The sequence below is a fragment of the Mytilus edulis genome, chromosome 3, assembly GCF_963676685.1.
Source record: "Mytilus edulis chromosome 3, xbMytEdul2.2, whole genome shotgun sequence".
NCBI classification, from domain to species: domain Eukaryota; kingdom Metazoa; phylum Mollusca; class Bivalvia; order Mytilida; family Mytilidae; genus Mytilus; species Mytilus edulis.
Window position 1 is genome coordinate 11504230 of NC_092346.1, and position 25528 is coordinate 11529757.

Below are 25528 nucleotides of genomic sequence, written 5' to 3' on the forward strand. Positions count from 1 at the left end.
ATAATTTTCATTTATTGAAAAAGTAAAAAAAAATGTCTTTAAAATGTTATTATTTATTAAAACTTTAGACATCTCAATGTTAATGTTATCAATGCCTTAGGACACCCATAAAATATATGTTTTTGTACATTTATGCATCTGTATGTTTTGGTAACTTTATATGACATGCATAATTATTACATAATTTCAAAAAGTATAGTGGTTTTTTTTTAAAATTTTCTACATCATTTGCATTTAAATTAAAAACTGATTAAAATCGAAATAAGAACTCAAGCATGCTTCACAATTACACTGATTAATAGATAATTGTCCAGACGATTCCCACACTACCTATAAGGCAGTTGTTTACTGTAATAGGAACGGCAGAATATTAAACCTAAAAATAAAGATAAAGATGTATTACCCGGTAATAAGCCATCTCTTAGATATCAGATAAAGATTTAATTTGGTACATTAATATTCTGGGCTTTTCCAACTGAAAATATTGCATTTTATTTTGTTAAAGAATATAGGTATAATCAATATAAATACATGTTTATATGGAAGTAAAATTGATGATAAGATTGATTAGAGAATTGAAATACTGGAATGGAAAAGACATTGACATGGACAATAGCCATGTGTTTTCAGAAATATTTGTTTTACAATAAGATTTCATCTTGCTTGTATTTTAAGATACACTTTGAGGGCATTATTTAGATTTTAAAAGTTTTTTTAGACCTAAATAACTTTGTCAAACCTACCTGGAATGTGAAGAAATTTGTGACAGAAAGTTCTTTGTGAGCAAGAAAATGAATCTCAGGATATCGTTATTGAAATGCTGTACTTTGAAATTTCACATTGCTGCAGTTAGTGTTCCAGAGTTGTCTTTCTTTGAACACTGGTAAAAATTCCAACAAATATTCTCTATATACAATATTATGCAGCAAAATTTTGCTTTTGCAGGTTTCACTGTATATAAGTACTTGAACTAATTGTGTAAGGTGAAACCTGATTACAATAATGTCATTAATTACACAAAGGTATAATGTTTCAAAGCATAGTTTATTCATATACCTACTTTGAAAGGTTAACTTTGGAGAAAAAAAAAATGTTGCTGAAGGTTTTGTATTTCCTTAGGTAATTCTGGTTTCCTTCATCAATTAATTGACCGCTATGAACTTTGACAATTGTACTGAAAATTACATTTATCGCCATTATCAAATACATGTTAATTAAGAATTTTTGTGATGCTTTATTTTTAGGATTATCAGTTTGGATTCAACTTGTAATCCTACAGGCGCGGATCCAGAGGGGGGGGGGGGGTTCCGGGGGTTGGAACCCCCCCTTTTTTTTGGACGATCAATGCATTTGAATGGGGACATATAGTTTGAACCCCCCCTTTTTAAAATGGCTGGATCCGCCCCTGTCCTAATACCTCAATCTCTATTAGTATACAGGATACTATGTGTACCCCCATAAAATAAAGTTCCATAGTTTTCGACACAAGACAGCTTCACAGCTTCAGTCTATCAGACTGTGTGACAATCCTGTTCTTGTCTTGCCGACTCTTCTGAAACCCCATAACAGAAGTTCATTAAACTTTGAAGATAGCAAGGACTTGATATGTAGATGTGCATATCCAAAAGTAATATTTATCGATTGACCCTTTCAGGTGATATGAGTATTTGAACTTAAGAATCTGGTGAGATTTTGTTTGTGCAGTGTCGTTTATTTTCTTGATTTTATGCAAGTTGTTCTAAAAATACTTTTAAGTGTTCATGTGCTTTATTGCCTCTTCTCCTTAGCTCAATGTATTTAGGTACAAACTTGATAACTAGTAAATATTAAATTCCGTATTTGACATTTGATACACTACAATAATAGATATGAGGTAAACATCAATGAGACAGCAACCTAAGAACACAACATAATCAAACATAAGAATACAGAGGACAACATAGTCTTCATTGTGGGTCTCATTGGGGTCTAAGTGTGACGCGGGATTGCCGATTTTTTGTAAGGAGGACACGTGAAAGTCAAATTATTTGGTCGTGAAAACGGGAAATGAGGTCTAGCGGGACCCGGGAAATGATAAAAAAATGATAGTTGCTTACGTACATAGTGTAAGCGGGATATGGGAATCTGACAAAACAGTAAGCGGGATCCGGGATCGGAACCCCCCAATTAGACCCCCTTCATTGAAAGACAATAGACCACTTTTGAGCTATGTCCTACACTGGAAAAGTTTAATAATTATGAGTCCCTTAATGATGTCATCAACCAGAAAGAGAGGACTGTTCATATCACTGCACTATTAAAGTTCATCAAGTTTCTAGGTGATCGTAATTATTGTTCTGTAGGTACATAATCACAATTCCCTAATGATAGCAGTGCTGATAATTAATTATAAAAATTTAATTAGCCAAATTATTTTTGACAATATCGCATCACATTTTTTCAACCGCTCTCTCAACATAGAAAGGAATTGAGGATGCCCCTAAATGCATGAATGATGTTTACTAAAACCATTTTTTGGACAGAAATGCCATGAACTCAAAAGTGGTCTATTATTTAATAGACAAGTGTTCATACCATATGTTACACTTTAATTATAAATACAGACTTCAATGTTTTACGAAGATTTTAATATAATGACAAATGATAATGTAGTGAACTAGAGATCAACATATTATCATATGAAAGGTTGGAAATAGTTGTGGGCACCTTTACTGTCACACTCAATGACAGCCTGGATTAGGGAGGGTCTTCAATTATGTCTTCAATTTCAATAAAAAAATTTGAAGCCATTTTTCTGTCTATTTTTCCCACCCACTATTCTGTTACTAATTCCCTATTCTTGATTTTTTTTTTCAGGCCCGTTTTATTCCCAACTTACTTATTCCCCACTTCCACTTAAGAGCATTATGTTTTTTGGTCTGTGTGTCCATTCTAACATCTGATCTTCCATCCATTCGTCAATCTGTCCCACTTCTTTTTTTTGGTCAAGATAGTCTTTGATTAAATTGAAATCCAGTCAACTTGAAACTTAGTATACATGTTCCTTATGATATGATCTTTCTAATTTAATACCAAATTATCGTTTTTACCCCAATTTCATGGTCCACAGAACATAGAAAATGATAGTGTGATTCATGTCGGTCAAAAGCTCATTAGAGCTTATGTTTGTCTATGTTTGTATACCTTGCCGACTCTAAATAAAGCTTATTTATTATGTGAGTGGGGTATCCATGTACTATGGACACATTCTTGTTATTCTATGTTTTAGCACCCTGTCATTCCCTATTCTTTACTCTTATAGGCCTGTTTTTCACTTATTTATTTTTTGGCCTATTGATGTTTATTCTGACTCCATCTAGACCCTCCTATTGGTAGTTCTCGAAGACAATTGGGTTTTAATTTGAATTGGGATCAGGTGAGCCTCATGTTTTCATGTACTGACATTTGTAGTCTTTCTTGATAAATGAGTTTCAGCCAAGGCTTCATGCTGAAAACCTTACTTCGACCCATAATGGTGTACTTTTACAAATTGTGACTTGGATGGAGAGTTGTCTCATTGGCACCACATCTTCTTATATCCATTCAGCTCATGCATTGAAAAATTATTACTTTAAATTTATTAAGTTGAGCCTCTGGTTTTGTGGTTAAGTACTCTGATACTTTTAAGTACATCTAGATCCAATGAAAAATTTATTGACCAGATCTTTGCCAAGTTTTTACTTTAAGCTTACAGTACAGATTTCATACTGATAAATAAATAAAGAAATACAATTTATTTTTAAAATTTGAGAAAAAAAATTATGTTTAAAAATTGGTGCAGAGAGGGAAGAAAGAGGCCATTGTTAAAAATTTAATGTTACTCGGTTGAAAATAAACTGTTTATTTCTTTTATCAGTGTGATAGGTTTTATATGCAGGAAGATTGTATATCTTGTCAAAAGATTGAAATGATTAAAATAAGATATTAGGTGACATTAAAATGATGCCATAGAACTATGAAACCTATTACATAGCTTTTATTTTCATTGAATTATAAGGTGTTTATTATGGGGTATAGATATAATTAATTCATGATATCAACTTAAATTATACAAGTGTATTATTACGGAATCAATTTCAATACCTGAAACTGATTGTCCTCGTTTTAGTTAGTTAAAGGTGACTTCCTTTTCTAAAGGGTATTTCTTATATACCAGTTTTTTAGTGTGAAACTGATTTCATATGTCCTGTCCTGATTTAAGGCCATTTGTAGGTACAGACAGGTACCCCTTTTTTCTACTGTCTAAAAGAAATTAATCTGATACACATCTACTTTTTCATAGGTACTATTTCTGTACTAAAAATATGTGGTACTGGAAATTTACTTTTAATATTCAGTACTATTTTGTTACTTTAAAATTATTTTAATGTTTAGGTACTTGTATTTGACAGTACTTTTTTTGTACTTAATATTTTGGTACAGAAAAAATACCAACAGTGATCACAATATTCCATGTTTGAAAATCTTTAAGAGATTTGAAATAGAAAAACTTTCAAAATGCTAAAAATGTAAGGGAAGTAACCAAAAATCTGTAGTACCTAAATTTCAAGTACAAACAAAGTACTGAAAAATACAAGTCCCTATAGCTGAAATATTACAATAATTTTAAAGTAACAAAATAGTACTGAATATTAAAAGTAGATTTCCAGTACTACAGATTTCTAGTACAGAAACAGTACCTATGCAAAAGTAGCTGTGTAGTTGATACAAAATTTAGGTGACTTTCTGAAATACTATAATTGTTTACTTAGGTTTACTCAGGTTCTTTTACTGATATAGGAACTAAAACTCCTCTTCATCAGTCTCTTTCTCTAAATCTTCTCCGGTGATTGTTGCTTTATAGTCTTTGTACACCAATGTTTGGTTCATCCAGTAATTGTCTAGTCAATTCGTAAATGTATTTGTGATTGGTGATGGCACTATAATATTTGGAAGTGTATTTCATGCTCTCACCACTCACAGAGCAAAGGCATTTCCCGTTAATTTTGTTCTGGCTCTCTGTGGATATATTTTCAGAATGTTGCCCCTTACCCGTTTTTGTAGACATATCTTTCCATAATTTTACAAATTGTGTTGGCTCTCTATCATATTTTCCGTTGTTCATTCTATTTTAGGTTTTTTTTTTAGAGATGTTACTTGATGTAAATGATGTTTTGATGATAAAACTGAAATATTAATACTTAGAATACGGTAGTTTCAAGAAGAAGATTTTTTTAAGGGAGGGAGGGGGGGGGGGGGAATAAATCCATATTAAGTCCAATAAAAGCTACCATGGCCAAAAAAATGAAAAGGCAAATAACAAAACCAAAACATTGATCAACAGGGACCCCACCAGAAATCTTGTTTTAAGTCGAGTTATATGGATTATAATGAAGCAGTACAATAGGGTTTCATACCACATTGTTGTGGGGTTCTATAGAAGCTTTTCACAAGAAGTATATTTACAATTTAGATTTAGAGTTGAAAGCTTTCAGTCCATAGTCTGGTGTTTAATATTGATCCATCAGTACTATCTTTGGTCTTGGAGATTGCTGATTTTGTTGGGTTACTGTCTCATTCATCTTTAACTAGTTACATGGACCAGTACTGGAACCTTTTTATTAGATTTCCATGGCATTTTGTCATCTGATGTCTGTGACCTTTTATCAATTACACCAGCATATACATCTAAATAAAGAATTTGACATTTTATTAACTAATTGCTGTTTTCTTTTCTTCAAGCTTTTTATTTCATGAAAATGATATAAAAGAAAGAAAATTGTTTGTTTGTTGAATTCTTAAATGAACCTGGGATGTATTATATTTCTTATTGCTTGATTCTTATGGATGTAATTTGTAATAAAGATTAATAAAAACAATGTGTTTTGAAAGAGCTATACATGACTGCAAATTTAACTCGTTTAGATAGCTCGTTTGTTGACTTGTATCATGTTAACTTACTAAAGAAGAAATTTGACTTTTAACAGGTTTTCATGTTACTCAGAATTTATAGATTCAACAGGTTTCTTCTAAAAAAAAAATCTTTTTTTTCTCATATAAATCACCGATTTCTGGGTTGGACTGCAACATTCCACTGCACAAGTTCATCAATGTTGTAAAAATCATTAAAATTTGACATTAATCTTGTATTGTTTAATCCAAAACTGATCACCGTTTACCAGAAATAGCAGTCGGCTTAAAACTGTACCAACATCAAAGAAACAATGAAGAAGATTTATTAATGAAATTCTGTAATATTAAATTGTTTAAATGTTTCTCTGTGTACAATTATATACTTAAAAATTTGATTAATGTGCATGTAAAACACATGTTAGATGACCTTTGATGAACCTAACGTTTCTGCAGACGTGAAAAGATTTAGAAATTGACTAGGTCTTGCCAACAATCTCTCCTGTATGTAATTTGTTAATTAGATTTATTTTATAGGCATTAATAAACATGGGATTGTTTCCCTTTATCTGTGTATCGGCATAAGGACGTTTGAAATTCCATCGTAAAGATGAAACCAAGTTAGCGAACTATGAAAATACCTAGTATACTATACTGTACAGGATTTACTGTACAAGTGTGAATCATTGACCAATCAAACGACTGGACGGCTGTTGACATTTCATTGTCTATCTATAATCTACTACTTTACCTGCCCAAAAATGTTGTTACTTAAAGAAGAAAAATTATGACAGCTCCTGGTGAGGAGAAGATAACGGTAAAAATTATTAATCAGTGTAAACATTGGTATCAATTATTTGACGGAAACAATAGAGTGAGTCATATGATATGTTTGTTTGCATTGTGGGTACCTAAAGATTAAACGATATCTACCAAGCACCCCAGTAAGTTACACTAGCTTTTTTTTATCAATTTTACGAGGAGTTGATATTCACGATCAGTAAATAAACAGATTATATATGTCAAATCTAGTGATTCTTCAAGATTTTCAAGCTGAAATCTTCTTAAACTGAATAAATATTTTATATAGTGTCATTTTTGTCTTTGTTTGATAAAGGATTATATTTTAAAAACAAATTTATAGGAACGACTTTTTTTCGACTTTTTACACCCATTTTGAATTGGGTTTTTGTTGATGATGACGTTTTTGTGTAGGGGTTGCAATAATCTTTTGTTTAGTTGTTTCTCCCCTTTGTAATACTTCAAGTTAAGTAATATTGTTTCAAGTTATACCCACCTAAATGAAATATCCCCTTGAATAAGCGGACAAGAGATGAATTAACATGAAGTTCAATTTGCACGATTTAAAGTTTAAACAGATTTGATACCAGCTATCATTCAAATATTGTTTGATAGTGTCTTATAAATACAAGGTTAAATCTAAAGTATAAGCGCTTTTGAAAGATATGAATAATTTGAAGAAAAAAAATAATGATTCGTCAAACAAAACCCACTGTATGCTAGAGTAGTACATTTATATTTTTTTTACTGTTCCCCTCTATATTCAGAATTAAAATTTATATTCAAAATAACCACTTTTTTGACAAATTGAAGCTTAATGTAATGTAACTTTTCATTCATCATTATATGTAAGTGAATAAACGGTTAAAGAAATATATCTATGATAACTCGTTCTTTAACAACTGTATATATAACAACCTCAATGGTCTCATGTGTGCTTGCAACACAGGTTATTGATTTGATTCTGGACTTGTCATACCAAAGACATGGAAACTATTATATACAGCCTGTGAGCTAAGCTTGAATTTTATAATAACGTGTCCAAATAGAGTGGCAGGTCTTCCTGCTGAATGTAATCTTGTGAATTTAAGCATGTTACAAATTTTGCTCAGAATATTGGTCTAGTACTGAGTAGGGTTCTTATTCATGTTACATCGACACTATCTTGTCTTGTCTTGATTCTGAGCGGCCATTTTATTTTAAAATATTATCTTTTAAAACTGCAGGGGCCTTGTTGGCTGTTTAGTCTAAGTAGGTTAACAACTACTGTATCACTAGCCAGTCAACACAGAGTTTGTTCGTTAGAATCCAGCACAGGGCAGGTTCATTGAACTCAAATCTGAATTGAATTGTCAGTTTTCCTGCTGGACGTTGCTGGTTCTCTTCAGATACTAACAAACTGGTGGATATGACCTTTTATATAAAAAATATACTTCTACTCAGTGATATTGTTTGCCTTAAACTACTGGAGAATAAAGGTTTTTTCCCCTGGAGAAGAATCCCAATTTGAAAATAAATGGCTTAAAATTATTCCCAAAATGAAAACTTTTTTCCCAAACAGTGCAGTCTCAGTAGTAATTGTGCATGAATACAAACTGAAAAAGGCTCATTTATACATTTTTCCATGCCTAAAATGACTGTATGTGTAGATTTAAGGGTCTATTTATGTATCATCACTGACAATAAGGGGTCTTATTTCAAATCAGGGTTTAACTCTTGAAAGGGGTCTGCAAATTGATGTTTCAGTCAAATTCATGGTTTATTCTAAATTTCCCAATTTGATAAAAATGATGCATATTTTCCCAATAAAAAAGGGTAGAGGTAGTTTTGAAAAAAGCTAACAATATCACTGCTACTGTTCTGCTTTAGTTTACCTTCTTATGTTAGGATCAACATTAGGATCATCTTTACTTTGATCTTTGGTATCATCTTGACCTCATTTTCATCATTGATTAATTTTTAATTTATTTGTTTTGGTCTGTTTTCAAAGTGCTATAAGCAAAAGGTCAACTATATTTGATGTATGGAAAAACTGTAATGAGTTCATGTCAGTCTGGCAGGTTTCATCTGACCATGATCTCATTTTATGGTCTATGTTAAGTTTTTGTATTTTGATTTTCAAGTACTATAAGCAACAGGTCAACTGTATTTGGTGTGTGGAAGATTGTAAGGTGTAGATATGTCTGTCTGGCAGATTTCATCTGACCTCATTTTCAAGGTTCATAGGTCAATGGTAAGTTTTTTTTTGTTTGGTCTGTTTCAATTCAAGTATCTTAATAGGTTAAATATGTTTTGTGTATAACAAAAAAAAATGTATGTTGTATATGCCTGTCTGACAGCATTTATCTGAGCTGAGTTTCTGTGATGCTTTTAATAAGAATTGCAACATTAAATCAATAGTCTGTAAAGCAAGCAAGAGTTATTTCAGCATGTGCACTCTTGTATTCAGATCAGATTGGTTTTGGAATAACTATACATGTTTTTGGAAAAGATATATAAGGTACTGGTAAAAAGAACCAAGTAAATGAATTTGTGAAGTCTGCTTATAGTTTTTCTTGTATAAAAGAGTTACTATGTCATAATCACTTTTTGAAGATTATATTGCGTTTTAATGACATTTTATTGATTGTGAAAATTTTAAAATTGCATTGGTGGTGTGGTTGAGTGTCTTATAAAAATATTAGAATTCCACACTTTGCTGAATAGACTGCAACCAAATACATGTATATAGGAAATAGAGAAAAAATTGACCAAATGATTTTAAAACTTTTATAATTGAGTTATCTCCCTTAGGCCAATATTTTTGCTGAATTCTTGGACACTCAGTACATGTACTATAAATCAAAATTAACTTCATACCTGGTTAAGTAAGTAGAAATAATACTTTCTGAAGCTTTTTGCTCAGTTTAAGGAAGTTTTTTTCGTTTGTAGATATTAATAATGCATTAAAATATATAAATTATGTAATTTCTTTCTCCAGAAAAGAAAATGCCTGCTTGCAAAGATTTATTTAGGACATTAACATGTTTTATTGGCTGACTGAATCCATGCATTCTGAGACTAACAAGATCATTGTCAATGCCACAGCTTAAATTGTGCAAGAATCTCTGTATATGTAACTTATTCAACTCTACCTACACAGATATGTTAATTTTATCATTTATCATATTTTTCTTAGCCGCAATATGGAAATTATCCTAAGTAAGATGTTAATTCCTTTGCTCAAGATAATGACATATCTTTTACGCCCAACAAACCCACAAATGCTATTTAATGACATTTAAAACCAAACTCTCTGTCTTATTTAACTTACGCAGTTCCAACCAAATATATAGCTAGACTATATAATAAATAAACCCAACTATTACACATACCTAATAACCTATACAGTACCCCTAATCCTACACCATACCCTAGCCTAACCCTAACCATAAATGTACCTTTACCTTGCAGAACAGGGACCCCTAAAATAAAAACAGTGACATACTATGTCAGAATGAAATCAATGGGATTCAAACATAATATTTGGAGGGAAATTTTCGTAAAAAAATGAAATTATCAGCAAAAGTACTTCTATACAAACTTGAAAATGTTCTCTCCACAATATATTTAGATATATTCATAGCTTTATCTTAAGTATGAATTAAAGACCAAATTTCAACTAACTGTGAAGACAAATGTTGTATAACAAAAGGTGGTTGAATTTATTGCTATGCCTCCAACAATCAGATGCTGTACATCAAAAAGTTGATTTAGAAAAAGTTGGAAGCATCAACACCAACTATATGGAAAATTTAGAGTGCAATTAAAAAAAGAACGTAAAATTTATGTATTTTGTGTTTTATATTTGAATTCATGTGTAATTTTAAAAAAAAAGATGATAGAATGGTTTTTGTGTAGTGTCTTCTAACATTTGATTTGGTTAAGTCTTAAGGTGATATATTCTTTAACATAAAGATCTAAGGCCCACAAGCAAGAAGATTGAAGAGTTTTTTTTTATTATAGTATCAAATAACAATGTGTTTAGATTTTAATTTGTACTTTTGACGTCCACGGTACTTGTGCTTGACTATCCCCGAGTCAGCCTTTCTCTCCCCTGCTGACTCTAATCTACGATTTTAGAACATGTTATTATAAATTGACATTTGTTTATAAATATTATGCATAAATTAGGACACTTTATATTAAATTGAAAACCAATTTATCAGTATAGTCTTGATATAATTTGGACCAGTGTACTATAAGTACAAAGATTTTTAATATAAAAAATTATTAACATCTCACGATACAAACTTGTAAATTATGAATTATGAAAGAAGATGGATCTTTTATCGACTTTGTGGTTCAAGATTTTTAGGTACAGATAATTATGAGCATTCTCTATAATCGAGCTATTGTCAAGGCTTACAGGTATGTGATCTAGGTGTATAGGCCTGATTTTTAAATTGATTTTATCGAAGATAAAGATTTACTTGAAATCATCCTTTTATCAAAGTAGATTTCGTCAATTTGGCACGCATTTTCAATTACCTTGATGTGAATACGAATGATAAGTTAACCTCAAGTGTTTTATCGAGATTTCTTCTTTCACAATACAGCGCTTTGTTCGTAATCCTGTATGATAGGCCTATGAATAGTATGAGAGTTTTGTTTAGATGTATTTCAGTGCTTGATACATATGCTGGGTTACTTCACTAGATAACGTTGATTGTCCCAGTATAAAGAATCCACTGTATTAGTTGGAGAATTTTTTGTGAAAGAACTGCAGAATTTATCATGTAGATGTTAAAAGATGTTTGAAAGAAATATATCACCTTTGAAATGGAAGTTAACGAAAAAAACATCAAATGAAATCTCTTTCTAAAAGATAAATGTTTTTTTTTTCTTTTATTACATTTATTGGTTAGGGAATGATAGCAAGTTATATGGTAGAGAGAATAGGTTGCAATGTACTTTACTGTGGAGAAAGTATTGAAAATCACAATTCCTTCATCACTGGCGAAATGTCAAAACTTATTGAACAAATAAAAAGAAAAGTCTGTTCCCAATTTACATTGTACTACAGGGAAGCATATTTTAGGAATTTTAGATGGGTCAAATCTCCTATTTCTATTAAAGTTATTTGCAATTTTCAATTATGTATTTCCCTTTATAGGCAAAACTAAAAACATGATAAGTTTAAACACTTATAAACTTAAACTTTACATTAAAGTCCAGTTCAAGTACTCTCTAATCAAACAGAAAACATTAGTTAGAATCTTTTATATAGTCTCTAAACTTCCTTCTTTGGTTACAGTTTAAAAGTTTTAAAGATAATTGAAAAGAAACAGAATATTACAAATCTTGAGGTTTTGTTTTTGTTTGTTTTTAATTATTATTTGGATATTTTGGTTTGATCTTTGAATAGTTTTTTTTTACCTAAATGCACAACTGGTACGTTACACCTATCTGCAATATGTTGACTTCTTAGATGTCTATTGGTTTTTTTTTGTCATTTGAAAGATGTCTTAATATTTGACATTGACATACACCCCTAAAAATCTTTAATTTAAACAAATATCATTTATTATTTCTATATAATTAGTTGGCAGGAATTATTAAATTAATTACAAGTATTGAACAAATCATCATATTTCTGATAATTCACCAATTATTGATGCAGGGCTGATAATGGACGGAAAATCTATAATTAGACCATAATAATCCTGAGGCTGTAATGAGGGTCATTCATCATTTGATGCCTTGCGTCATTTTGTCAAATACCGAATGTAAAAAATGAACAATTTGGTTAAATTTGATGTCGTAATTCATCAACATTAACATGCGATTAGTAAATTTTTGTTGTTCTATAGTAAAGGTTGTTGAACTTATGTTTATTCAAAAAGTGGCTTGACACTCTGCATGCTTAATCTTGTGGAAGAACAAGGAAATATCATTTAACACTTGGCTTTCCTGATTGATGTAGGTCACTGTGACCTTATTATTTCAATTCTTGGCATTGTATTTGTTGAGGAATGAAATCATTAGTAAATAGTTGTCAGATTTCTTTCCTGGTCTTAATGAGAAAATAATTAGAAAATTGTAGTATTTTAACAAATTACTTCATTGCAATATGAAATATTGACAATTTAGTTTTACCATAACCAAGGTCATATGACTTTGCAAGTATGTGAAAAATCTAACAGCTTTATTTTATGGAAGGGATTTTACTCTTGTGTTAATGGACTTTTTTTAACTGTCTACCTACCTACCAACCCCTTTTTTTTTTGGCAGGAGTTAAGAAATATGTGTATTTATATAGTTTTGTTTGTTGTTACCAAATTGTTTTATGTTATTACTTTCATTCTGGTATATAATTTGATTATTATCTCTTGTATGGTCTGTATGAATGTCGGGTTGCTGTTTCTATCTTATTGACTAGATTTACATCAATTTATGGTTTATACTTTTTCTTCTTTTTACAATTTAACTTTACAGACATGTTAATTTGAAGTAGAAATTTCAAAAGTACATGTATTATATACTAAAATGTAACACACATTCTTACTAATTTCAAAAGTACATGTTGATGATGTATCTCAATAAACTAAAAATGTAACAGACATTTTTTACTAATTTACAAAATGTAATCAGTAAATGCATATAGCATTAATAAATTGGTTAATGTTATACAATGCTACCTTTAAAGTGTCAGTCTGATGGTTAAATATGATATTATTTTACATAAAAAAATCTCTCCTTGACCTTTGACCTTTAATTGACTGCCACCCACGTCTGAAGTTTAAAAAAAAAGGTATTATAATGGTGTATATTTCAGTTGTTTGAATTCTACCATTGGCAAGTTTTCATCTTGCTAATCACAAAGTTTTATCTTGGTGTATCTGTGATCTTTTGTTTTGACGAGGGTACAATGTTTATCCCAATGTTTTCAAGAGTTGTGTCAGTTTTACTGATATGAGAAGTACTGCTTCCTAAACTTACAGTTAAACTTGATTTCTCATACAACGTTGAATGAGTGTTTTCCTCTCCATAAAATATGTCTGATTCATGATCTTTTAAACATAGGCTTGAAGTAAGAGATTTTAATTAATATAAATGATTTTATCAATTTTAGGATCGCATATCTTTGGTAAAACATGTTAACACTTTCAAGAACTCTCAGATTCCCCGGACAGGATCTGGAAATTAACAAAATTGTGTTTATAGTACAGTTTTTTGGCTAAACTTCATATAATGATTCACATAAATTCATGTAAGAATGTTAAAAACTCTAGTTATGCTTCAATTTTAGTACATTCAATAAAAATGAAGCGTTAATGTACCATATTAAAATCGTAGGTGTTTGTGTGTGTGGCTGATTAGTACTTAAAATAAGTTTTCTTGATAATTTTTTGGCTCAAGGTCATATCTTTGAGAGCAGACGTCTTAAGAGGAAATGACAGTACACGTTTAGCCCAACCAAAGAAGCAAACAGATTTTGAAGAAAGGAACCAGTTTTTGAGGTTTAGTGCAACATGTTGCAGTTTTTTCCCCTGTTCATTGAGAAATTCGTGCGTAATCCCACCTATATGTTACCAGGGATCCTTGTCTGGTTCCTGATAGCATTATACCGTACTCCTGTATATATATGTTGATTAATAAAAAAAACAACATATGTAGTGAAACTCATTTAGTTTTTATCAATGATTAACAGGAACTACTGCTATGAAAATGCTGAGAACTACCTTGAACTCTAGGAAACTGTAAATGAGATTTGTTTGTAAAACTTCTTTTTAGAGTTCAGATTAAAATTGCAAAATATCCCTCTGCTAAATAAAATCTCTATTGAAGATTGAAACTAGGGAAGAGAAAAACATGAAACAAAACCTTGGGAACAGTTTTAATAATAGAAGTTGCAAAATTTGGTTTAGTTTGTCTTAAGCTAGTTTACTGAATAAAAGAATGGCTAGGATGAGGATCTTTTTTAACCTTTTATTCCCTATTCTATTAAGCTCAACAAGATCCTATCAATGTGGCAGTTCATACTGATTTGTATATTATCATCATAAACATCTTTATAATATTCCTTACATATTTGCTTACTGACTATTTACATTTGGAATGATAATTTTTATTGATAAGGTCATTCTCCGTTATATTAAGGTTGTCTAATGTCTGGTTGTTGTAGTCGCAGAAACTCTATATAATTGTTACATGTTGTCATTGCATGGCTATGTATGTATACATTATACATTTATCAATTTGGTATTTTATAATAGTAGATGTATATCTATGTTATGATAACTTGTGACTGATCCTATGATTTACACATAATAGCAAATACGATCCACTTATATGAAATGAAAATTTTAAAAAAATTAGAAAAACTATATACGGTAATAACAAGAGAAATGTTATTGTCCTAAAGCATAGATATGCAACTAACCATGATGATAAATAATCTAAACAAGTTTATTAACCCTAAACTAAGTACAGACCATTTTCCGTGATTTATTTGCTTATTTCAGGGAACATGTACTTACAAACCATTTGTTTAGGTGTGAATGTTAGATTTAATGTAACATGCATTGTCATTATACTGCATGCATTAGTTAACGTTAATTAATTGTTAATCACAATCGAGGTACACATGTACAACTTTTACCAATTAGTGACATACATTTCATTAACCTTTTCAAACTATTAATTAATTCGGTAATTAAAGCGTGCTGAAATGTTCCTAAAATCTATGTGGTTTGGTCGCTGGTGGATATAGTGGTTTTGTTTGCAATCATACCACATCTTCTCATATTTATGAGTGTCTGGATGGGTGATCTGTTATTTCTTATATCTTTAATTTTTTGAACCATTTTTCACTATTTTTTATATTTTGCACTTATATAATATTGTTCGCTATTCTATAATCCAAATCCAGACCTTTTTAGATCACAATGCAAAGTTTGTCAAGTTTCACTTAAGTTGAAGGTTTAAAAGATTTATCCCTGGCTAAGGAAATATACTTAAACTAGTCGATTGTTTTTTGCATTTTATAGTCACTAATATAACACACTTGTACACAGAAGCACAAGAAGTAGAATTACACTAACAAGCAGACGGCGATTAATGTGTACAACCAGAAATAGAAGCACAAGAAGTAGAATTACACTAACAAGCAGACGGCGATTAATCTGTAGCAACAGAAATTAACAACAATTAAGTAATTCAAAGTAATTTTGGTAATTTTAGACCTGTTTTTCATTTCATTGATTAAATACATTATAAAATTTTTAAAAAGTCGAAACTGACGACAAACAGCGAAATTAATGTCAGCTTAAATGGATATTTAATGACTGATTGATATGTTTGTATTTGTTCTACACCCTAGAACACATTGTTTAAATTTTATTTGTAAAACATATACAGCGTTACACATGGTGACATGGGGTATTTACTTTCTGTCCAGTAGTCGATAGGTCGTTACTTATTGAATTCTAAATTGACAGTTTTGTCAGCCTTGCCACGAAAGGTTACTTCATTATAGCGATCTAAAAATGTTGTTGATTTTCAGTTAGATGAATTTTAGTCGTAGTCGTCATTAAATCTCGTCCTTTTATGGCGAAAGCTCGTAACCGCTTTGTTCGCTATGATAACAAGGATGGTCCATATTTGTTCAGGGTTTTTATTAATATCTGTATTATGATTTGGGAAGACATGAAAAAATACTAAATCAATCATAATTAAGTCCATGTCGTGATAAAAGTCTTATTACCTCGAGTGATAAAGTATTTAACACCATTTAATGAAATCTTGGTTACTAAGATTAAGTTTGATTTAAGTCATTGAGTTATCTCCCATTGAATGTTATTTTTATTTGTTGTTTACTAAATATATGGTCTCAGGGTAATTTATAAGACAGATGGGTGTCAGATTTTGTGGTTTTGAAAAAATTAGTTGTAAAATAAAAAAATGATAATTTTGTGGTTTTATTGATAAACTGAATTGACATAAACATTAAAACGAGAATTATTATGAATTTTGATCTGAATGAATGTGACGTAAAACTGAAAAAGAATTTTTCAAAAAAATTAGAAAAAATAATTTTGTTATTACAAATTGATTGATTGATGACTTCTTATCACCCAGTAGCAAATATTACATATTCAGGACACTATCAAGGTTTACATCAGTAAGGCAGCAACCCAAGCACTTAATTATAGTTATTTGCTAGTTGTTATGCATTTGATTGGTAATCCCGAATAAAACATTGTTTTTGGACTACATCAATAAGATGTTAGGTTTACATTGGTGCAATTGCAAGCAATGACAGTATATACATGATATACTCAGTGGCGGATCTAGAACTTTTCCTAAGGGGGGGGCCCGCTGACTGACCTAAGGGGGGCCGCTCCAGTCATGCTTCAATGATTCCCTATATAATCAACCAAATTTTTCCAACAAAAGGGGGGGCCCGGGCCCCCCCTGGATCCGCCTATGATACTAGTTGTTGCAATCATAATTTTTACCACAAAAATTAACAGATTTTTGTAATCTAGACATTGACAACTGTCTACCTTTGGTTCTTGCACACCAATACCAAACATCTCAGGTAGTACATAATAAGCCTGCTGTTTCCAGGGCCAATATCCACAATTTTGTAAAGTATGGAGTTGTAGTAAAATTGGCACATCTCATTTCAATAGTGATTATTTTACCCTGCCCCCTTCAGGTCACGGTCTATTGACTTTGAATACTTAGTTTTCATTTTAAAGTACATGTATTGCAATTTTAATTTTATATCATAATGTTTCACACAGGAAAGACTTATCTCTGTGTCAACAATTTATTAGTGCATTAGTACATTAGTTATCTTCTATTTTTGCATCTTATGCCATGACATCCGGTTCAATATCACATTTTCACATTCTCAGTAGTGAAACTATTTTTTGCGGTTTAAAAGTTTGTCATAAAATTGACCCTGAACGGTTGCAGATGAAATAATTTCAAAAGTACATACGATAATAAATTGGTTATGTTTTATAATAAAAGTGAATAAACCACAAAAAATTGTATTCTGTCATTCATGAAAATATGTAGCTGCACCTTAAAATACTTGTATAACTAGGCAGATCTGAAATCTTATGATTTTTATCTGTTTTTCTTTCTTATTTCATGATTTGAAACAATGGCCTGCTTCTGATGACTACTGATAAAAGTTTACAGAATGTTGAGAAAATATTTCTACACCCTTATTGTATTGCAGCCAAGAATTTGTGGCAATGACGAAACCGAAAACCGACAGCATGTATATTGTCTTTATATAGACATAACATGTAGATAAAGAGTTTGAGGTCCAAAAAAGGGTGCAACTTTTTTCTTTCAAAAAGTCTTAATTACTTAAGAAACTTGTGTCTAGATATGTTTTGAAATAGTCGATAAGTATGACAACTAACATATTATTTTGTATAAAATCAATTTAATGTCCCTCCCTCAATCAGTACATAAAACCTCCCCCCTAGACCACAACTATGTATATCAATGAAGTACATGAAATCAATCACTCTTACATGCGACATTTATACCTTTTGTGTGAAAACCCATGTTATGACAGATAATACACATTAACTGTCCGACAATATGGATAGAGATGAAAAGTTGTATCGTGACAAGTCATTATTAACCTAACTCTTTTGTGAGGGGGTTGACATGCTTTTGGGATGTTGGCCATGGGATATGGGGGTTAAAAAAAGTGGGAAGTGGGGAATAAAGATGGATTTGGAAAATGTGCACCCCCATATTTTCTGGAAACAGCAACTTTGGCAAATGGAATTGTTGCATTTAAAATGAGGTTGGCATGCAAGAGCCCCAGGTCAATCGACAGATTGAAAATAATGATTTTTAAAAAATGAGTTATATTTCCACACCACACCTCACCTTTTCTCCTTCAATTTTGAATGATAGTCAGATGATGTACCTTTGAAACAGAATTATATTAGACATTGATTTTGTCTTTATTTATGGTATGCTCAAACCAAGACGCTAACAAACATATATAAGGATAAAGGTTTTAATTTTTGAAGTGCATTTGTACTTCTTTCCCTATGTTGGTCAGTGGCGGATCCAGAACTTTTCCTTAGGGGGGGGGCCCGCTGACTGACCTAAGAGGGGGCCCGCTCCAGTCATGCTTCAATGATTCCCTATATAATCAACCTTTCCCACGAAAGGGGGGCCCGGGCCACCCAGGCCCCCCCCCCCCCTGGATCCGCCTATGTTGGTATTGATATGTGTTCTGTTGAATTTTATAGGTATGATATTTATTATACCTTTTGATAGTCTGGACATTTTTTCTGGGTTGTGCATCTGTTTTCTTTCAGTTTTCCTTCCCATGTCAGGTTAAAATTTTGGCTTAAGGAAGTTAACATGAAGCTCTGGCCTTGAAGGCATAAAACTTTGCTCAGTGCTCGGAGCACAAAAATCATGCTCCAAACATGAAATCCGGCAATTTGATTGGTTGATTTTCGAGTCTGAGTACAAAAATCGTGCTCGAAAGTTTTATGACCGTGAGGCCTGGTTTTATCAAAATGTATCCCAAATAAGGGTTTTTACCCAATTTTGGGGTTCACTTCGTGGTCTGGTGTCGAAAGGAAAGTTGGAAACATATACAATGTATATCCCCCCCAAAAAAAAGCACTGACTTTTTTCCCCAATTTGCTCATCAAACGCTGCCAAATAGACTTTTAAGGATGTCTGCTGCTCTAATTTAAAATAACAAGGATTTCATGTGGTTGCTTAAAATGAAAACAACTTTGATATTTAAACAAAATAAAGTAATAAAATCATTAGTCTCGTGTGTAGTTTTCAAAATACGAGACATTTAGAAAATGGCGGGAAAAGGGTTTTCTTCAGACTTTACTATTTGTTAACATTGGAATTGTTTTTTACCCTTTAAACCAAGAAAAAATAACAAGGATTTCATGCCGCCAGATCACTAAATCTGAAATGATCTATTGAACAGATTTATGAAGACAAAAGTGGGGTGTCGTGTAAAAAAAAATTTAATACATTTGGATGGATAAAACCTGAGAAAATCGAAAATATGACAAGAATTCAAAAACATGACCAGCAGACATCCTTAAGAGCCTCAAATATTTTCCATTCATGTTATTTTAGGTTGCTGTCAAATTGACATAGATTCCAATATCTCTTATAAAAAATGAAAAGATTGGGAGTGGTGGAGATGATGTTTACAAACAAAATAGAGGAAATACTTTTAGAATATGGCAAACATCAACAAATTTAATTATTATCTTGGCCTCTCAGAACTTTTCAAATGGCTTTATCACTGACATTGTGTGTTTTCTTACTAAGCATGGAACATAAATAGCTTGAGTGACTTATAGCCCATAAAAGTCATGTCACTGTTATGATAGCACAGGAGACACCGCTTATCATCTTGGACTGAATACTACCAATGTTTTGACAATCTATATATACCGGTCAACACATAATAGCGGTCAGTATCTATGTAAACAGCCATAAACCATGATGGGTCAGTGGACTGTGGTCAGTTAACATTGATATGTCAGTAAAAGTTATGGCCTACTAGGGAACATTAACCAAAGTATTATTCTTGTCTTATAGGTGTATTGGGAAGCTATTAACGGGAGATAAAAATTTTGATAGGTCTTTGAAGATTGGCTAATGTGTTTTGTCATGGTCTGACCACCTGGGCGTAGGAATTGATACAGAGGCTTGTCATCAGGAGGCTGGCTACTGATGGTCTGTTATGTTGATACAGAAGTTTATTATTAGTAAATTGACCACTGGTCAGTTAGGTGATTGGCCACCCATAGTTTGTACTGTACAATGAGTATCAATATATCTTCTGTTTAAATATTTTGTGGATATTTGAACCTTGGAAAAAAAAAAATCAAAGATTTTGTAATTTATGAAAATAACCTATTTTAATATATTGTCTGATAAAATACTGACACCCATGATTTTCCAGAAAATGCAAATAACTGCGGGTAGTTTTGATTTGTGGTTGATATTTAATTCAAATTTCCAATATTTTTATATATAGAAATCCTAGCAATGAAGAAGAAATCAACACAATGTCTGTCTGACTAGCATTCAGTATACGAATCTGAAAATTAACCCTTATTATAACCTTGAAAAATACAAAAGAAAAATAATACCTTTAACAAAATATTTTCATTTCATGTTTCATATTCATATGCTTTCTTTAGTAAGAACAACCCTCAATATGGAAATTTACTTGTATGGTAAATAGTTAGAATATTGGGAACTCTGGATTATTTCCTTGAATCGGACATTTCCAAGAATCAGTTTGGATTTTGCACATAAACAAAACAATGCAGGTGTCTGTCTGATTAGACACAATTGACAACTTATATACCTGTTAACAAAATTAAAATCCATAAAAAAAAGCCGGAAGTTAAAAAAGTAATTCAAGGAGTTTAAAACTTTAAAGCATATCTCCCATTTATACTACTGGGTTTTTCCCAATTATCCATTCATCTCGTAGGAGTACAAGTAGACCCTGATTATTAACAAACGCCAGGATTTAAGCTTCAGTACACCCATTTTTCTTGTCCAGAGTAGTTTTTAATTAGTATGCATTCTGGACAATACTTAACTGACCATTAAAATCATCCAGTTGTAAACTGACCAATAAAACTGGTCATCCACTTATCTTTTTATGAGATGGAACCCCAGATTATTTGAATTCTCAATATGACCATTAATTTCCCGTGAGTCATATCTCATTAATGGACTTAAATTTAACATCATTCGTACATCAGTATGCTTAAAGAGAAGTTTAAGCTGCTTATTACAGGACTTAATATTTATATTTAAATTGAACCTGCTTTGAAGTGTTAAAATAAAAAAAATTCTATGTGAATTCTCATCACTAATTAAGTAAGACAGTGCTTTAGAAAAATATATAGTCTTGGCTCGGTCGCTCGGTACTTTATTGAAATAGGTTTAAAGAAGTTGATAAAATTTAAATTGTGGTTAGATCAGATAAAGTGATAAATCTGCACAAATTGTTAATTAAAAAATTTGATTGGTCTGAAATTCTAACATTGTAATCCTTACTAAAAGTAAATAAAAACTGACAGCAAAAAAATGAATAGACAATGATAAATAACTGCATATAACCATACTGAAATATTTCATTCTTTTCTGCATACCCCTTACCAATACATTACAAAGCATCATACTATTTTCTGCCCCATATAGTTCATACAAACAGTATAGAGAAATGAACTGAAATAAGATAAATAAAAAAGGTTTAAAGAGATAAATGATTAGTCTGTACATTGAAATATATTTACACTCAATTGCACCTCATTTGTTTAATAGTAAAATATCATAATAAAGTAAGAATTTATTGTGGAGAGTTGTCCCATTGGCAATCATACCGCATCTTCTTTTTATATAAACTTTTTTTTGATTTTAGTGTATTTATAACATGTTGTTTTTGCTGTATGATAATTATCCAGTATATGACCACCAATGAAAAGAATTGTGTGTCGTTGGATTAACGAAGAAGCTATATATTCTACAATGTGATTCAAATCCAAGAACAAGTTTGGTTTTTTTTCAGACCCACACCTTGGAATTGACCATAAAACCTTCCCCCAATCTGTTTACAATGGGATTAGATGCTGGGATTGAGGTGCAGGCTCTTTGAATTGATCAAAGGATCAAATTATGTCGATTCAATTTTTGTGTCAAATCTATACAAAAATACGTTATGAGAAAAAATACTCTTTTAAGTCCTGAACTTTCAGGATTAAGATATTAAAGTTACAACCATTTTTGTTGTAAACTTTATTTTGAAGAGAGCCCACATTCTCTTGGGAACTGAAGCTGTCTTTAAGAATCCGTCTGTCATATTAATAAAAAGAGTTTTTATTGCATTTCTTTATGGGGGTTAATTTCATACAAACCATCTGATCTTAAACAATTAACGTTTCCAAATTATTAATGATGGCTGTTTGAACTACTATTATCAAAAATGAACTATTGTTCGTAAAATAAAAAATGATACCAATTTTTAATATGGAGACCTATTGTTAGCAAAAATAACTGATGTTAATTAACAATTATTTGACCTTATGGAATAATAAGATATCATGCATATTTATGTGCCGTAATGACGATTCTTGTTGACTAATCGTGTGGAGGAATGTGATATTCATGAGAAATAGAAAGTTGTCACCTGACACATATGTTTAATCACATGATCACTCATGTGGAAGATACAAGATCATTATCTTAATGAACTTTTCTTTTCATACTAATTAAACTAATCTGATTTTGTCTTCACAACAAGGGAGAGGATTGTCACCCTCGGAATGAAAATGACATTTTCAGAATTGATTATTTGAAATTTTGACATCATTCATTCATAACAATTTACAATTTTAAATGTCAAAATATCAGTTTAGGTTTTCACATGATGAGTGAGTTGTTATTTCTATCATTATATTCCAAAGGGTGGTATTTGGTACAAAATTAAATTATTATAATTACAAGTCCCCCTAGATTTAATAATGACGGGGAAATTTGTGTACACTTTTCGCTGAATGAAAGTTTGTTAATGTACTGTGATATGAGTTTGCTTGGTACATTTATCCTACCACCAGTCAAAACCACTAATAGTAGCTTACAATGAATACAACTCTGTTCAGAAAAATATAATTGTTAAGCCAAACAAATGGCAGACAAAATCTGAGACTACTATAACATGTAGTAGTCAGGCCCGTAGCCAGGAATTTCCAAGGGGGGGTTCGTTTGACTCATGAACTCGACTTTAACAGTCACAATTTGAACAAAACGTTGACTTTAACAGTGCTTATTTGATTTCAAGGGGGTTCCGAACCCCACGAACCCCCCTGGCTACGGGTATGGTAGTCTCAGAGGAAGGAAATAAAGAAATAAAAAACGAACAATACAGGATAGAGAAAAACAAATGATAGAGCACTAACTGAAATAAAAACTTGTGTGAACTGCTTTACTCTAAAAGGGTAATCCTCAATCCAGTGGCAAATATTTCATGCATGTTGAGGAATATTCATGAATACAAGGACAATTACTATCAATATATAACTTTATTTTACCTGTTTCTTAACTTTCACTATTAGAATCCAAATTTCTCCGATTAAGTTTCTTTCTAGTTGTCAGATGGTTTTGTTGTGTTTTATTGGGAGTTTTCAGGGGGGAGGGGGGAGATTTGAACTGGTACAGAGCATAGATTCCTTTTCTAAAACAGTTGATGGAACTGGGAGTAGAGACTCTTGACAAACTGATTGTAGAATTTGTTTATATGTTTTATGTAATTTGTATTTTGTTTGTCACAAGCTGTATTTAACTTTATTTTAATGTTGATTGAAAGTTATTGCTGAAAAGTAATAAAGTGAGAAGAAAAAAACAACTTTATTGTAGTAGAGTACTTATGTGAAGAATTTTATTTTTGATTGACTTTAAACTTCCATTGTAGTAACGTCATGTTTTGTGATTTTTTAGGACCTAAAGACAGGGATTCCAACAGAGTAACGTGAGGAGAAGATTTAATTAAGTAACGTACGTTACATCTAAGTCGAAGAAATAATCGGGCAGAGTCGTAACTTTAGGGATACCTGCTGTAATGGGACAAAGAACAAGACTTAATCCAAACTAGGGATCAGATTAATAGATGTGGGTTAAGTATGGTAGAAGTCTCGAGGCATCGTAAATATTTGATTGCAATATGTTTGTTGACAATTTTTCTACGTATTATGAAATCTTATTACAATGAAACACGACAGAAAGAGTCAAGATCTTTGTTTAAAAGGGGGATTAATGTTTTAATCTCCCGTCTATGTGTATTCTAATGTTAAGAAATCATGAGATTAGAGACAGACTTAAAAGTTAAATGACACTATGCCCTTTGTTATTAATAAACGAATAACCTTTCCATCTATTATTTTTGTTTTGCCTTTAGCATTAGTATACTACTATTATTTTGTCTGACAGATTTTTAGGTTAATAGCTCATAGTTTGTTTACTATTTTGGGACCATGTTGTACAAGTCTATATAGAAATGATAGTCTATTAACTGTTCAATTAGGCCACATCAGTGGAATATCTCTTTTTAGATCTTTAAATTTTAAGGAAAGAAAAACATAAAGGTGCATGAACCAACATTTTCTTTAGTTTTCTTCATTTGAAGGAAATCTTATTTGGCATTTTTGAGTGGGATGCTGTCTTATTAAAGCATTTTTACCTATTTTTTTTGTGTTTTTGATGAAATCTATAGCAAATAGATTGGAGAAAGTCTATTATCACCTAGGTGTATAAGTAAGTGTTAAAACAAGAAGGAAATTGACAATCTACTCCTGATGGGAGTTATTGCCCTTGAATGACAATTTTTGACCTTTTTTGGTGTTTTTTTTTCTTCTATTTCTTGGAATCTGCATTATGGAGAGAAAAACCTTTTTTAAGGGATAAATGATCATTTAAATGAGATATCCAAATAAGTCAACTAAACTGAAATTGACATAAGCCACCATATTAATGTTAAAACACATGTTCTTTATTATAATAATTTTGGTGTCGTTGACCTAATTTATGCATACATGTTATAAATAAAGACTCCATATGTAGATATAGAAGCAGTCTTCACGATGAACTTTTAAAACTACAGGCCCGGAGCTCAATTTTTGAAAATTTTTAGTTAGATTCTGTTGGCCTGTAGATATAATTTTACAGGCCCAAGAGCAATTTAACAAGCCTGGGCTGCCAGGACTGC

At 31.3% G+C, this 25528-nt stretch overlaps 1 long non-coding RNA gene across 1 annotated transcript; it reads left to right on the forward strand.

The window, feature by feature from the left end:
- Positions 1-11023: 11023 nt before the first annotated feature.
- On the forward strand, positions 11024-24696 carry LOC139515816 (uncharacterized). Its single transcript, XR_011662846.1, has 2 exons — positions 11024-11139; positions 24265-24696. It is a non-coding gene; the product is annotated as an uncharacterized lncRNA (long non-coding RNA).
- Positions 24697-25528: the final 832 nt, after the last annotated feature.